Genomic DNA, 12,360 nt, shown 5'->3' with positions numbered 1-12,360 from the left:
TGCTGAGATTTTTTTTTTTAAATAAAGTTTCAATTATATGTATTAGTCCCTGACTTAGTTTTTTTGAATTTTGAACTTTTCTACATTAGACACTGACACTAAAAGGTACCTTTCCTGTGACAAATCCAGTTTTCAATCCATCAATTAACAAGTATTTCAACTTACTGCATAGAGGCTGTGGGCATGTCAATATCCAGTTTCACTAACACTATTATCCCTCTTTTTTACTATCTTATTTGCACCCTTGAGTATTTTATTGAAACTTCAACTTCTAAGTTTTAGGAAAATGGAAAAATGAAAGTCTTGATGTTAGTAAAATGCTTATCTAATAAGCTGAGTATAATAGAGGCAAAGATGGAAATGACTGAACATGCCAAAGTAGGCAAGTCCTGAATTTCAATCAGATGATCACTGTACACATGTTCTACTGTGAAGGTAAAGAACATGTTTTTTTTAAAAAATATTTTCTTTATTTGTCAGAGAGAGAGAGAGCACAAGCAGGGGGAGCGGGAGAGGGAGAAGGAGAAGCAAGCTCCCCACTGAGCTTGATCCCAGGACCCCAGGACTATGACCTAAGCTGAAGGCAGACACTTAACTGACTGTGCCACCCAGGTGCCCTAAAGAACATTTTTTAGAATGTATAAAATGCCAGAAATATATTGTTAAATAGTGTATCTAATATTTAAAGTATAACTGGCAATTTTATTTATATTTTAACTCTTTTTTTTATAATATTTTTTATTATATTATGTTGGTCACCATACAGTACATCCCTGGTTTTTTTATGTAAAGTTCGATGATTCATTAGTTGCGTATAACACCCAGTGCACCATGCAATATGTGCCCTCCTTACTACCCATCACCAGCCTATCCCATTCCCCCACCCCCCTCCCCTCTGAAGCCCTCAGTTTGTTTCTCAGAAGGGGGAATGAAGCATGAGAGACTATGGACTCTGAGAAATATATTTTAACTCTTACAGAACAAAATTACCTCTGTAATAGATGTTACTTGATTTTCATATTATTTGAATTTTACAAATTTTTAGAAACCTACAGTGTACCAAAATAGAAAACTGTACTGATATTGAGAGATGACAGACAGAAACAAAGACAAACAGGTGAACAGATGGAGATACAGTCAAATAAATAGAAGTAGGGAACAGACGAGAAGGAAAAAGAAAAGATGAGAGGTAGGACAAAATGAAGATGAGCCTAAGGAGGAAAAGGAATGAGCAAAGGAGGGAAATGAACACAAAGGAAAAGAAAGAAAAGGAAGAGAAGCATAGAGAAGAAACAAAGAGGCCAGAAACCATACGATCGCACAAAGGACTAGCGGGACACTAAGAGATGAAGGAAAGGAAGACCGGAACCTGAAGCAAGGAAGGAATCACTGGGGAACGCGGTCACTAGCTCCTGACTCCAAGGACAACCTGGTTTGATTTTTGTCTTTCACTAACAAATAATCCAGAAGTCACATTTATTCGAGAAAAAGCCAATTATTTTAAAACATCAGGAAACAGCTGCTGAATGAGTCAGAGGAGACTAAGTATTTGGAGCAATGCACTGTTAGGAGTGAAAGCCATCGCTGCTTGTGCATGGAAACCAACGACAGCCCGGACCAAAATTCCGCTGGGTGACTCTGCTGCAGCCACTGAGGTGGAAGATGCCACTCTGTAGTGCTTTGAAAACTGCTTTTTCTTCCCTAAATGAGTAACACTTATACCATCAGAGAGGCAACCTGACAATAGAGAACTAAAACTCTCTGAAATGAAAATTTGACAAAACAAGTGAACATAATGAACTGCTCAGTGATACTATGGGGAGATGGCAGTTAGCATTATCTTACAGCACCCTCAGTAAGAAGTGATCACACAGAATTTCAGAGCAGGATGGGACACGCCACTGAAAAAACAGAGAGGCCAATAGAATTTAGGTACTTTGTCCAAAATCACGACTACGTCAGGTCTGCTAATGCTCAATTTCACAAATACTTAATGGGCATCTATAATATCTGCTGGGACTTCCAGAGAATATGAAGGAAATATTAAGTAAGTGGACCAGATTCATTAATTTTTGTTTGCACTTACAAATGTTGTTATTAGGTCCCTAACTGTAAGCTTCCTGAGATCCAGGAACAGTATCTTGCTACCTTCCTACCCAGAGTGAAACACAATGCTCTGCACAAAATAGTCAATACATGCATGCTTAAGGGATGGATAGAGTGTAAGAGCAAAAAAATGTAACTTTTAGATATCAGTACTGCATAAACTGCATCAGTTCTGCATAAACTCTTCAAAATCAGCCACCGCCAGCATCATGGAGATTACACCTGACCCTATGCCAGTTCTCAAGAGGCTGACCATCACTAACTTACCTTCCCCAGAGATGGGTGCAGTCTACAAACTACTTGATACATAGCTCAAAAGATAAAAGTCATGTGCCTCTAGGGGACATCTGGCCTCACTCCTAAGGATAGTATGAAAATAAAACAAAATTACAAACTGAGCAGTAATTAAGATGTCCCCAGAGGAAAAGGTTCCTCATATCAGCCATGATCACATGATTCAAACACTTCCCCACACAGATGTGTCCAATGGGTGAATAATCCTTACGCCTGGATCATCTCTCCAACCCAGTCTCATCTTCCTCACAGCATCCTAGCTGCTGAAAACATCATTTGCCTTCTTGATCCCCCACCCCTACCTCCTACACTTATTGGCCTCCTGACTCCTTAATAAACCCTCCTTCCCAACCCTGGAGCCAGCTTGCTCCCCCTCCATTTCACCTCCACATGAGCCCTTTCTACGGGAGCCCATCACTTCCTCAGTTCCTGTGTCAGCAGCCCACAGTACTCAGTTTCCAAGGATCCGCAGTACCGACACCCCCCCAAACCCTACTCCACCCTTGGGGGCTTCGATAGACACCACAAAACAATGCTAATGCCCAACGGCCTGCCTCAGTAAGAAGGAAGCTCCATCTGAAGGCTCCAGTACATTTTCTCACAGAAGTGTTGGTGGATTTAATTTTTTGGTGGAGCTTGGGTGCTATGTGTATAAAATTTAATTCACAATATCTTAAAATCTATAACCATCAGAACACTATTTTTGGGGTGGTTTGGAGACTGTATGTCAAATGATAAACTCGCCAAGAGAACTCTAAAATACATCCCACTTCCGGATCAGAAATAATTAAATAAACAAAAGTACGTTTCAAAATTAAGGTAACATTGTGTTTAACAGATGCTGAATTGTGAAACATCCTTGGAACACTCATTTTACAAGTTACAGTGGGACAGATATGCAAACTTACCTAACTAGCTAAACAAGGACAACTTGTAATTTTACTAATAATTAGTTAAATTAAGCTAAGTGGGGCCTTTTCAAACGCTCTCCTCCAACCAGATGTTATAGAAGAGGCCTGCTTTACTGGGATCACACTTTCACCCACAAGATTCTCAAGATTTAAACTATAATGTTACATCTTGGAAACTCATTACTGTATAATGTAATCGAACAGAAAACACGTAGGTGAGTTGCTGCAGGATAAGTCACTGTCAAGAAAATACTCAATGTATGAACCTCCACCATGAACTATAAGGGGTTATGGTAGCAGGAGGAGATATAATAGAATTACAAAATTAATTAACCCATCCCAAAAGAGTTTAGTCAGTTATAGTTAAAGTAATAATCTCCAGAGAGCAATCACAAAAGACATCACTGAGTCAGCACCAGAGGTGTGGTCTGTCCCCATCTATGCAATCCGTTTCAGCAACTGTTCAATTGGTAAAGCTTCCCACAATAAGTTCTGAGCATCTGTGGTCTAGAATGTGCCAGCTTTAAAGGCAGGATCCACCCAGCCCCTCAGGCTGGCTCTGCAGGGCGCAGCCTGCACTCTTTCATAGATGTACACAACCACGTGTGCCCTAAACCCAAAAGCCAGGGGGTGGAATTTGAAACTGCAAGGTGTGGGGACCGCCATCATCTTGGGAACTGCCATCATCCCCGGAAACAAACAAAACAAAGACCGATCCCCAACCTCCACTTCATCCTGTTTCACACCCTTCTCATTCTTTAGTTATTTTGAAAAACCAACCCAACAAACAAACAAAACCCGGCTTTCTCTGCAAAGGCCCTTTCATCACTGCTCCCTTGTCCTATTTCTTGTCAGGACTCATTCAACCTCAGTCATGGATTTCCCTGGGGCGCTTGCACTGGTTGGGAATGAGAAAGGGAAAGAGGGGAGGGGCCTACCAGTAAACTGGCCAAATGTGTAGCAGGTGATAATCTGGAAAGGAGTTGCGGGCCTTCACGGTCTATCTACCGGCAGCATGGCTTTTTATTGTGTTCTGGCCTTCTCTGAGTTCTCCACTTCTGGGTCAGAAACTCTAGAACCTAGAACCTCATCACTGCATGCATACTCAGCACCACCTTATCCCCTGTTCCCACAGCCTCCTCCCTACAAAGCACCATTGTCTGTTTCCATACTCATGAATGCTACAACTAAAACATGCACATTCTCTGCCTCCTCACGCACCTTCTAGAGGTAATAATTCTCCAAACGTGTCACAAAGAATAGGCCCACAGTCTCCAAGTACCTTTCCGGAGGCTATCTCCTCTAAGCACTCTGTCCCTTTAGAGCAGTGGTTCTCAAAATCTGGTTTGTACCAGAATCACCTAGGGAGCGAACCAAGGACACCAGACCCAGACCCATGCAAACCGGAGTTTGGAAAGCACAGGTCTCAACTACTCTGTAGACAGAAGCCGATTGGATACAAACGAGAGAGGAAATTTTTGTCAAGAATAACTTGTCTTCCTTTCCCAGTTCCACTCCCCACTAAAGATCTAAAGAACACACACGCCCCTCTGCAGCCTACACTCCCCACCTTTTTGCCGTACGCCCCCCTCTGCTACCAGCCCCACCCGACCGCGTCTCCCCTTTACTTCCTCGAGGCCACAAGGCTCTTCCCAGACCCTTCCCACCGCCCCCTCCCCGGGGCCCGCGACGGACTCCTAGGGGACAGAGAAAACACATCACACGTCCAGGGTAGGCGGCGCCTGTTCCTGGGGGAACCCGAACCCACCCCGCCGGAGACCTAACTTTTCAAACTTCCCAACGCGCTCTCAGCCACACGCCAATGAAGAAAGTTGACCAGACAGACGAAACCGACCTCTGCACCCTGGCGAACTGCCGACCCCGCGCCGGCTCCCCAGGGGTGTCCCCCATCCCTCACCACCCCCCCACGCCGGGCCGCCCAAGGTGAGTGCAGCCTCGGGAGCCCGCCGCTCCCCGCCTGCGCGCCCGCCACTCTCCCCCCGCCGAGACCCGGGGAGGGCAGCCCGAAGCCCCACTTACGGCCAGGAGCGCCCCCGAGCCGCGCGCCGCCGCGCCCGCCACCGAATGTTTGCCGCCCAGGAAGCGGCGAGGCCGAGGGAGGGGAGGGGAGTTACCTGCCGCGCGTCAGGTCTGCGGAGGGAAGCGGACTCCGGCTCCGACCGCGCCTCTCCGGGCCTCGGTGCAGAGCCGAGTGAGGGCGGGTGTGGGGACGAGTTGCAACAAGTCTGAAGTGGTGTCACACCAAACCCCGCGCAGCCAGAAAGCGCCTCGGAACCTGTCTGAACTCCGAAACCCAACCCTCTCCCTACCCAGCCCTCTACCAGCAAAGTATAAAGCCTTCCTTCCCCGTCCGCCCTCGAGGCTGCGGGGCGCTTACAAGTCCGGACACCTGGGTCGGGCGAGCAGAAATCCGGGAGGACGACCGCGCACACCTGGGAAGGGGGTGGGCCTCGGAGGAGCTGGGTTGTGTCCCACCCACGTCCTTCCTGGGCTCTGGAATGCGTGGGGCGGGGGGCGAAGGGGCCTCAGGGTTAGGGCGGGGGCGTGGGGGAGGAGGTTGTACCACCCTCGGGAGAGTGGGGCGGATTGAGCCTGCAGGAGATCATTCCAATAGGCAGCCAGCAATGCAGACCCCTATCCAACCGCCTGAGTGTTTCCAGGCTTGGGAAAGAGCGGAGGTGGGGAGGTGGTAGAAACACTGCTTGTGCTTGTGCCTGTACCTTTTTATGTGAAAGAGAAATTCTAAACATCACCAAAGATTTGGTATCGACTTTGGATGACCCTGGTTGCTGACTTGAGATGAAAAGATACTGTTTAAAATAGGAATATCTGCGTGCAAAGCAGGTCACTCTAGGTGGGATACTGTGTAGCAATGTAAAAGGGGAATAGAGGCCTTGTCATCTGGGTTTAACGTAAACTAATTACAGCAATTAATAAAATTTATTCTAAAAATTTGTCTACATCTCAATAAATTTTTTAAGAATGTTTCTCATAATTGTATAATCATATAGTCTTCGAAATGTAGCCACTTGCAGCAAACTAAAAATGCAGCCGAGTGCAGGGGAAAAATGAAACTTAGGGTAATAATACGCATATTTTAAGCTTTTGGCATGATATGTAAATTATCATAAAATGGAATTGACCTTAAAAATGACTTTTATGGATATTTTGCTCTGAATAAAATACTTGGGGAAAATGCTAAACTATTGGGATTTCAGTTAGGTCTTGACTGATGAGTCCACTTAGGAGGATGAAATTTACATGTTCTAGATACTGAATCAGAGCAAAGGGCTATGTCAGAAAATAAAAGCAAGTTCCAAGACAGAACAAAGTTAGGCTTCCCAGATTGTGGTGTCTGTGATTTATAGTTTCTTTTCTTAAACAGTATACGGAGAATTATCTTTTATATATATATAATATATATATATATAACTTTTTTCTTCTGTCCCTGTAATTTCCATGTCTAACCTTTTAATATTTTAATATTTTGCAATCCTGGTCTTCATTTTGACATTTGACTCACTCCATTCATGTTATCTGTGTGGCACTTCATTTACTCATTTGCTTTTATGATGTGCGAAAATTCTGGTTGTTTCTTATGAACATTTGGGACTGCATTCATAAATATACATTTACTTAAAAATAGCAAGAATATTTAGGCTAAACAAGTTAAAATGGGCCCACAGAAAGTCTGATTTTAAGATATTCATTCATTCATACATAAATCAAGTGAAATCTCAAAGAAGGGTATCTATTACAGTGTTAATTATTAAAAGCAAATGAAAGAGAGGAAAATGTAAGTGGAGAGAGAGAATCCATTAAAGGTGCTATGCTGAAGGCTTTCTGTCCTTGGTGGGATGGGAAAATATGTAAAATTGATCTGACCCCTTAAGGAACCTACAAGCCAGGTAAAGAGAGAGGACACATGAACAAGGAAAAGAAGCTAATAATACAAGCCTGTACGAGGAACTAGAAGTAGAAAGCACACAGGTCTTTAAAAGGTAAGAGGAAGAAATGATTAACTGCTTAAATCATTAAGGGATGCTGATGGAACTTTACAGAACTGTAGGAACTTGAATTGAATAATGACAGAAGTCATTATTAGTAGACTAAGCTTGTGACCCTTAAAGAGCTTTAAAATATACATATTTTAATGCAGTTTAAGACAATGGCTTCCAGGCAGATAAAGCCATTGATACAGAAAGAATGTCACATGTAACAATAAAAAACTAGACCTGTTTCTCTAAAACATTTTTCCCAAGTATGCTGAAGGAAGTTAAGAAGCAAAATCACTAATAGTGTTGGCAAAACCTACTACTGGCTGAAATCAGCACATATGTTCAATAGTCTTAAGACATTTCATGTTAAGACTACTATGAAAATTATTGAAATGAGCTTCATAATCATTTCAAATATCTGCCACATTTAAACTGTTACATAAAGTATTATGTAAGTGTCACTGGTTCACCACATAGTTACTGAGAGTTTTCTGTAGGAAAGCCATTGTGCCAAGCACTGGGCAGAGGATGGAAAGGTGAATAAAGCATAGTAGATATAACTAGGAATCATCCATGTTTATCTGCATTCTTGACTTGCCTATGTGTGTGTGTGTGTGTGTGTGTGTGTGTGTGTTTATGTGTGTGTCAAGATGGAACAACTTAAACAATTTTTAAAGTCCACAAAGATGTTAGAGTATTTGTGAAGAAGCGGTGTGGAAATAAATATAATTAAATAAAATTAGATAGATACATAGATTAATAATTGTTTTATTTTCCATCACGAAATTCCTTTAGAAGGAATGAAAAATACATTATTATACTTTGTGATTCCTTCATTTTCAAAATTATTATGTAGTACTGCATAGTTTTTTTAATCTGTAAGTATCTAAAAGTTTAGATAATTTTAATATTATTTCAGGGAATGAGGTAGAGAAATAAAATGACAAAACAGGAGAAAACCATGGTCCTTTCTTTTTAAATAGCTAAACTCATTAGATTCTACCCTCTCATGAACACATTCCCTCTTCTCTTTCTTTTCAGCAGATCAAATACATGAAAATATAAGGTTGTTTACATTTTTCATAACACACATAAATAATTTTTAAACCTTTGCCACTGTTTACTGGTAAAATGCATAATCATGCAATTAAGTGGAGGGACAGAACATGAATCGATGCTAATGGAAGATATTTGATATAAAGTACTGATTATTGTAATTATTCAATGTCTTAAATATTCATTATTAGTCTTTTGTTGCCAGTATTCACTAAGAGATATGAAAATTGTCCAATTTAAATATCTTTTAAATTACTTCTCCTGAAAAGTCATGAGCTCTTTGTCATTGTTATGGATGAATATGAATGCCATCTTCCCAGGTATTTTATCATGGCAATATGTAGCAGTCATTATCACCAACATGATTAACACAATCACAGACATCCTTTGCTATCCTATGTTGTATAAATTATGTAGAAATACATCAGTAGTGATCATTCTAAGTGTCCTCAGAGGCAATCAATACCCCTATTATTGTTTGTATCTGTGTGTTTTTTGTTTTTGTTTTTGTATCCCCTCTCCTGAACTGTTGTTGAAATCTCTGGTATAATTTAACCTTCCCAGTGTCTTGTCTTATCTTCCAATCAGATCAGTAGTTCTCAGTAGAGTGGCTACCAACCCATCCAGGACATTTGGAAAACGCTATAATGACTGAGGTCTGTACAGGAACTTAGTGGGTGAGGATCCAGAATGATATATGTCCTATAATATGTCCTTCACAATGGAAAATTACCCCATGTCTTGCACAAATAACAGCAGTCCTGCCAGATATAATGAAGGTGAAAGGCCATTAATAATTACCTAAGTCTAGAACTTCCCTGTTTTACACACAACAGAAGAATTTTTTTTGCACAGTTTAAATGTATACCAAATTCCAGGAATCTAATTACAACATACTTTTTTAAATTTAGACATTTTTAAGAAATATTCTTTATTTTTTAAGGTTTATTTATTTCTTTTAGAGAAAGAGAGAGCAGGGGAGGGGCAGAGGGAGAGGGGGAGAGAGAATCTCAAGCAGACACCCCACCTAGTGCAGAGCCCAACATGGGGCTTGATCTTACAACCCTGATATCATGACCCAAGCAGAAACCAAGAGTTGGATACTCAACCAACTGGGCACCCCAATTCCTTATTTTTTAAATCACGGCATTAGAAGAACTACATCAGAGTTACCATAAAACTCATGAGCCTCTTTAAACATCTTTAGGTCAAGCATCTGACAACTCCATGTTTTCTGGTCTATGTGTATGTGAATATTTATACACAAACAAATAGCATTCTTTGTAAATTGCATATACTTATAATTAGGCACGACATTGCTTTTTAAAAATATGTGCATAGGCTATTTTATTAAGAAATTTCATTTTGTTTTACTGTAACAAGGGGACTTTAACCTTAGTAACCTCATTTGTTCAAAAACATAGAGGAGCATTGGGTCTAAGTGGTTAGAACTAGAGAGCCACATTATACCCTTTTATGGGAGAAGCAGAACAGAAAGGAGGGGTAAGCAAAGTAGAAAACTAGGATTTATTGAGTAATCCCTTTGTACCAGGCATAGTGCTTTAGATTCTAATATACACTCAATACTCTGCAGGACCAGCACAGTGATGGCATGCAATGGCTAAGTAATGAAAGAATAAATAGTTCAAAAGTATAAAGCATTCACTGAATGATAACAGCAAAGTCCTTCACATGGCTGATTCCTGCATGGTCTGGCCTGTCTACTTCTCTGCTTCACCTGGCATCTCCTCTTCCCATCACACTCCCTGGCCCATCGCCCCCATCATTTTCTGAGATCTAGCCCTACCAATCCCCTCTCAGTTAATCTATTTCTGCAGATTCTCTTCTTCATCAGGGCATTTACAAATGCTATTCCTTTTGCCTGGAAAGCTGTCTTCACCCTGCTTTCCCTCTTTTTCCTCTGAGGAACCTATCTATAGAATTATTCCTGTTTGTTTGTTTTAATAAATGTCCCTGTCCTTTTTTTTTTTTTTAATATTTTATTATTTGTCAGAGAGAGAGTACAAGTAGGGGGAGCAGCAGGCAGAGGCTGAAACAGTCTCCCCACTGAGCAGAGAGACCCCTTCCCCCAGGAGCTCTGGGTTGGATCCCAGGACCTGGAGATCATGACCTGAGCCAAAGGCAGATGTTTAACTGACTGAGCCACCCAGGCACCCCTATAAATGTCCCTTTTCTTATGTAATATCACTTCATGGAAATTCCTCTGTGTCAAAAAGTAAAGCTCTAATTAATTTTTAATGGGTGCATAATATCCTTTTGTGAATATATCTATTATATATGTGGCCTTCCCCTACTCATTAGAATTCTATATTGATGATATTTCTACTATTCACAATGCTGCATTAAACATCCTTGTGTATTTAAAAAAAAAACTATGAACTCTTCCTTCAGAGTTAAATGCAATGCTTCCATCCTCAAGAAAGCCTTTCTAGCTTCTCAGACCAGGTGAGTTTGAGGCTTATAAAATGTCATATGCTTTTTCTTCCTAAAAACCATCAAAATTATAATTTTAGGTTTATTTATGCAAAGCCCAACTCTCCTCATTCCCAGAAAACTCCTGCTAGTTCCCAGAGAATAAGCATCCATCTGTTTCTGTCCATCATTGTGCCCCTAATGCATAGTAGGGGCTCAACAAATATATGAAGAAGGAATGAGGGGATGAATGAAGTAAATGAATTCATGAAGTATTATAACTGAGTACGCCCTGGCTTTAACTCTTCCAAATAATGCTGGCGTACTCTCCCTTTTATCTCTTAACAACTCCTGTATCTCATATTTCCTCTTTCCTTCTGAGAATTGAAAATTGGTATAGGGGCGAAAAGATAAATGGAAGAGACTGTGAGCTTCCAGGATTTGACTTCCAAATTCTTCAATATCAAACTTCCAATATCAAAATTCATCTCTTCATCATTGCTATAATCACTAGAGTGAAGCTATTCATATGTAAACACAAGCAGACACACTTTTGAACAGTGCCCTTTTCTGCTTTCACCACTCCCCATATGAAAACCAAAAGTATATTTCCCTAGTGGAGATTAAACTGGAATTTAATTTAAATACACTAAACTTCATTTAAGCAGATGTTCCCTAAGGCTCCAATTCTGCTTACAAACATAGGCAAAATAAAACCCACCATCATTGTGATTGCTAGTTAGGAAAAAGGAATTAAGGGAGAAATGTTTAACCAAAGGAAAAAGATTTACCAAAACATAAAATACTATTGTCCAGGTGCTTGGGTGGCTCAGTCGGTTAAGTGTCTGCCTTTGGCTCCCCGCATTGGGCTTCCTGCTCAGCAGGGAGTCTGTTTCTCTCTCCCTCTCTCTCTCTCAAATAAATAAATAAAATCTTTAAAAAAAATAAAACAAAATACTATTGTCATAGACAGATTACATTGCTATTTGTTATTATATGAAGAATACAGATCTTTATTTTTAAAAAACCCATTATGTAACATAAAGCAGTTGGGATTTTAGAGCAACTGGAATGAAAAAATGGTTAAGAAGAAAATAGAAATTCAGATGGAACAGAGATTGAAATCCAATACCATTACCTAAATTTCCTGAGCCCAAGTTTTAGAGCCACTTGATTTTCATTCAAATCTTGGATGAGTCATGACTTTTTAGCATGGCATCTTAAATTCCTGTGTCATCTTAAATTCCTGTGTCTCCATATCCCCAGATCTGGCATAATTATAATAATACTGACAGACCTCAAATTGATGTTGCATAGCTTAGAAAACCTGCAATTATCATATAAAAGTCCGATATTACTATGGATATCATTACTGCAGACATTCCGCATGTACTGCAAACATCAAAGCCAAGGTGAGCTCTAGGATGAATTAGAACAGAAACACAGACTTAGTCTCTATGTGAGAGAATTCCATTCTGATGCTTCATCTAGGATGTCATGTTCTAAAGAGATCATCTGATGTTTCAAAATAAGCCCCCAAA

This window comes from Ursus maritimus, unplaced genomic scaffold (assembly GCF_017311325.1).
Source record: "Ursus maritimus isolate PB19 unplaced genomic scaffold, ASM1731132v1 scaffold_29, whole genome shotgun sequence".
Classification (NCBI taxonomy): domain Eukaryota; kingdom Metazoa; phylum Chordata; class Mammalia; order Carnivora; family Ursidae; genus Ursus; species Ursus maritimus.
Note: the sequence above shows the minus strand (reverse complement) of the source record.